The sequence below is a fragment of the Callithrix jacchus genome, chromosome 8 (genome assembly GCF_049354715.1).
Source record: "Callithrix jacchus isolate 240 chromosome 8, calJac240_pri, whole genome shotgun sequence".
In the NCBI taxonomy this organism is placed as follows: domain Eukaryota; kingdom Metazoa; phylum Chordata; class Mammalia; order Primates; family Cebidae; genus Callithrix; species Callithrix jacchus.
In genome coordinates this window covers 129,421,802-129,427,013 of record NC_133509.1, presented here as the reverse complement: position 1 = coordinate 129,427,013, position 5,212 = coordinate 129,421,802, and the positions used below count along the sequence as shown (strand labels likewise).

General features: G+C 47.1%; 1 long non-coding RNA gene across 1 annotated transcript; it reads right to left on the bottom strand.

Annotated features, from left to right (window-relative positions):
- Positions 1–193: 193 nt before the first annotated feature.
- Positions 194–2,569, bottom strand: LOC144577466 (uncharacterized). The gene is made up of 2 exons (XR_013521510.1): positions 2,528–2,569; positions 194–1,242 (listed from the first exon to the last, which is right to left on the bottom strand). It is a non-coding gene; the product is annotated as an uncharacterized LOC144577466 (long non-coding RNA).
- Positions 2,570–5,212: the final 2,643 nt, after the last annotated feature.

Here is a 5,212-nt window from a genome sequence, read left to right as displayed (position 1 = left end):
GTAAGCCGCCTAACCACTCCAAGCCTTGCCTTTCCCACCTGTGAAATGGGGATAGCAGTGGTGCCTTTCTTCATAGGAGTCCTATGAGGGGCAAATGTGTCCATCTAGTTGAAGGGCCAGGCACCTGGCCTGGAGCATGGTAAGCTCTCATGACCCCATTCGCAGAGGTGACTCCATAAAAACAGTCATAACCGGTGTTTGCAAAAGGCTTTATTGTTAATGCCAACATAAATTTCAAAAAGTTATTGACACTTGCAACTCATAGTCTACTCTTTGCAACAGGCTTCCTTCTTCCACTCCCTTCCAGGCCCATAAGATTGTAACCATATCCACAAGATGATAATATAATCAATCATCAAATGGGCCATGTCCACCCTGATATCCAGATATATTTCTTATAAGATGGATGGCTCTTGAGTGTTTTGAAATCAACCATGTGTGACAGGGCGCACCTCAGCCTTTGTATATGATTTCAGAAGTCCTTGGATCACAGCAAAACTCTGCTCCTGAATACAGAGGGAAACTGAGGTCCAGAGAGAAAAAATGTTGCCCCAACGTCACACAGCAGGTTAGGGCCAAAAGAGTACCCCATTTCAGACTCCCATTCCAGTATTTTTCTCATACAGGATGAACTGACAGTTGTTGCTGATAGGTGGGGACGAGCCTTGGACGTGTGCTTCCTGGTGGCCCTCGCCCATTGGAACCGTCCTCCTGAGCTTTGTGGCACTGAGCTGGGCCTCAAGGGCCTGGACTCTGGACCTGTCTCCTCCACTAACATGCTGGTGAACTTGAGCAAGTCAACCCGCCCCTCTGGATCTCAATGCCAATCTTGATAAATAGTGAGGGCAAGACTGAATGTTCTCCAAGTTTCCCCAAGGCACCTGTATCTTGTGGTTGTGTGGGCGGAAGCAATCATTATTTAGTAATTTTATTGTCTGTAATTCCTCATTAGTCAACTAAACCAGTATAAATCACTAGCTACCAGCATACGGATGGGCCATAGCACACCCACCTTCATCTCCCACCCCGAGGCCTGTAGATTTCAGGAGAAGCCCCACCTCAGGGGCGGTTCACTTTGCCAAGGAAGAGGATATTGTTCTCCACAATGAACATCAGAAAGGGCCTGTTGAACACTATCCTCGGAGAGCTCAGTTGGGCCGACCTGAATGTGAAGATTGTCCCCATGGCTGCTGCCGCTCTGGTCCCGGACTCGTCCACCTCCACCACAGCTTTGTACACCATCTGCAGGGGAGACACAGGCATCACCGGGCCACCAGGGGCGGGTCAAGCCATCATAGCAAATGACAAAGCGTCTGCCTATGAGCATCACCCTCTAAGTATCTGTGCAACTGAGCCGCAGAGCAAGTTCGAAATGGAACAAAGGAGAAGCTACTCTGCCCCAAGCACTCTGCTGGGAGGTCACTTCACATGTGTCTATCACTGAATTCTCATGACATTGTGGGGCAAGGTGTGGCTCTTCAGTTTTATAGAGGAGAGAAAGGAGGCTCAGAGAGTCAAGTATTTTTTTGAGATCACTCAGCTAGTAAGTGTCTTCTTCGTTTTGATTGTTTAATAAAGGACTCCTTAACCCAAGGAACAGTGGTGGATACGGCTTCCCATTGCATAAAGGAAAAGACACAAATGAAACATCTGCTTCTTGAGGGAAAAGAGAGAGAGAGGGAGAAGGAGAGAATAGAATAGAATAGAATAGAATAGAATAGAATAGAATAGAATAGAATAGAATAGAATAGAATACAATAGAATAGAATAGAATAGAATAGAAAAAATAGAATAGAATAGAATAGAATAGAATAGAATAGAATAGAATAGAATAGAATAGAGGCTTTGAGTGGAGTGCAGTGGAGTGGAGTGAAGTGGACTGGAATGCAATGGAGTGGAGTGGAATTACTGGAATGGAGTGGAGAGGAGTGGAATGTAGTGGGGTTAAGGCCAGTGGAATAAATAGAATAGAATAGAGGTGTGGATTGGAGTGGAGTGGGGTGGAGTGGATTGCAGTGGAATGGGATGGAATGGAGTAAAGTGGAGTGGAGTGGAGGGGTGGAGTGGAGGGGCTGAAATGGAGTGAAGGAGTGGAACATAACAGAATGGAATGGAGTGAAGTGGAGTGGAGTGGAATAGAGTGGAGTGGAGTGGAATGGAATGGAATAGAATAGAGTATAATAGAATAGAATAGAATTGAATGGAGTGGACTGGAGTGGAATGAAATGGACTAGAGCAGAGTGAAGTGGAGTGAAGAAGTGGAGTGGAATGGAATACAATGGACTGGAGTGGAGTGGAGTGGACTGGAGTGGAGTGGACTGGAGTGGAATGCAGTGGAGTAGAATGGAATGAAGTGGAGTGGAGGAGTGGAATGGAGTGGAGTGAGCTGGAGTGGAGTGGAGTGAAATGGAATGGAATTGAATGGGGTAGAGTCAAATAGAAAGAATAGAATAGAATAGAATAAAATGGAATAGAATAGTATAGAATAGATCTTGGAAAGCAGATGCACAGGAGCTTCTGGACCCACCTCAGACACCTGGATGTTTGAGTGGTTGCTGATGCTGGACAGATGTCACTTATCCTTACATGCCCCTTTTCCCACTTTAGAGACTCATGGTGTCTGCTCCTGCTTGTCTCTCAGGACTCTGTTTCAATGGCACCACCCCAGAGAGACCCTCAGAGCCCTGGCTGCAGAAGGTCCTCCCGATTGTCTCCCTTAGTGCCCTGTTCTCTTCCTGAACTGGTCTCCTGCCTTTACCTTTGCAACTCTCAACCCCACCCAAGTGCCCTCCCCTACTTGGTTATTTTTCTTTTTGAAACATTTTCTTAAAAAACAACTATTTTAAAAGAGTTTGGATGTACAGAAAAGTTACAAAAGCAATTCTGAGAGGTCCGATATACACTCTCCCTGCTTCCCCTAATGTAAACATGGACCTCTCATGTGACCATGGCACATACCTCAGAACTAGGAAGTAGACATTGGGACAGCCTGGACTTCCTTGGGGGTCACCAGCTCTCCCACTGATGTCCTCTTCTGTCTCAGGAGTCTACATAGCATTTAGTCACTGTGTCTGCTTAGATTTCTTGGCCAGTCACCATGTCCCAGGGTCCTTGCCTTTCGTGACCTCAACACTTTTTTTTTGAGACGGAGTCTTGCTCTGTCACCCAGGATGGAGAGCAGTGACACTATCTCAGGTGACTGCAAACTCCATCTCCCGGGTTCAAGCAATTCTCCTGCCTCAGCCTCCTGAGTAGCTGGAATTACAGGGCACCTGCCAACTCACCAGGTTAATATTTGTATTTTTAGTAGAGACAGGGTTTCATTATGTGGTGCAGGATGGTCTCGATCACTTGACTTCGTGATCCACCAGCTTCGGCCTCCCAAAGTGCTGGGATTACACGGGTAAGCCACTGTGCCTGGCCAACCTTGACACTTTTAAGTAGGACTGGCGGGGTCTTTTGCCAAATGTCCCTGAAACTGGGATTGGCTGTTGTTTTCTCATGATTAAACTAAAGTTCTGGATTTGGGGAAGATCCCGCCGAGAGGATGCACCCAGCTCATGACACCATATAGAAGACAGCAAGATGTCAGCACTACTCACAGCTGGCAATGCCAACCTTGATCCCTCGGCCAAGGTGGTGTCTCCCAGGTCTCTTGGCTGACATGTCATCATATTCCACTTTCTGTGCTCCATCCAGATGACAGCCTCGTTCCGCAGCACTTGTCATCAAGAGACATGCGATCTATTTGACTTTTCTGTTTTGTTCTTCATTCCTTTTCATTGTTATGTTGTCACATTATAATGTCTCCTCTTCAAGGGCAGAGATTTTTGTTTTCTTTGTTTCTCTTTAGCACTTGGAACAGTGCCAGGCACGCAGTGGACGGTCAGTGAATATCTGTAGACAGATGAATTGTTGCCATCACAGTTTGTGGTTCTGTTTATTTGTTACCTGGTTATTGGGGGGAGCAGTGTCTGCCAGGCTCACTCTTATCATTATGCTTGCACTAGCTCCGTGCCCGGATGCCTACTAAGCACGTGGGAAATAGCCTTTGGATGGATGAGCTAAGTAAGCCCCACAGCCAGGGGTAGGCTGGAGATGGCTGCTTAGTGTGGTGGGAAGTTCTTCCCCTGAAGACCAAGATCATTTATTTAAAAAAAAACTGGGTCTCTGCAGGGAGAGGAAGGAGGAGTTCTGGGCCCTAACCTTGTATTACTTCTCTGCATTCTGATTACAGTTCACAACAGGAGGTCTTAGAATCCATGTGGCTAGAGAGGGAAATAAAGGTGGGCTTTCTAAGAATATAAATGGTCTTGTCAAGAGCTGCAAAAACTCAAAGGGCAGAGGAGGATTGAGTGTGGCCTCTGCTACCAGTCATTCAAGCATCGAAGCACCGAGCTGGGGTTATTGAAGGCTGTTTAATTCCATTTATTTTTCTTCTCTTTCTTTTTTGCAGCCTGTTTAATTCGATTGTCACAGGTTCCTGGGTACACAAAATGGTGGAACAGCTCAGAGAAAGACCGATGGAAAGAAAGAAAGCCTGACGAGAGAGAGAGAGAATAAACTTCTGAGAGGTCAGGAACATTTTTTGCAGAAAGAAAGACACTAAGCTGGCTTTGAAGCATGAAAAGGACCTCCTCAGAGAGCAGGTGTGGTGACAGGTGTGAGACTTCCAGGCAGAGAGACCGGCTGGAGACGAGTGTGATGTGACGAGCCAAGGAGTGTCCGGGATACCACAGTCATCATTCTGGGTGGATGGCTGTTCCTGGGGTGTCCACTAGGAGCCAGGCATGGCGCTAGCGCAACCATAATAAGAGTGAGCTGGCTGAGTTGACATCCTCCCAAAATTCATACAGTGAGGCCCTAAACCTCAGTATTTCAACGTGTGACTGTATTTGGGATAGAACCGTTAAAGAGGTTACTAAGTTATGATGAGGTCATGGGGGGTGGCTAGTCCTATAGGACTGGTGGAGATTAGGGGAGAAGAAGTTAGAACCAGGCATTTGCAGATGAGGACCATGTGAGGACATAGGGAGAAGACAGCCACCTGCAAACCAAGGGGAGAGGCCTCAGGGAAACCAGCCCTGCAGATCGTGGCCTGATGTCACCCTGTGGGTGAGCTCATTCCACACACAGGAGGGCCTGGAGGGTGTTGGAGAAGCAGCTGTGGATAGAGGTGAGTGTCCTGGGAGGGCTGTGTGGAGGTATCTAC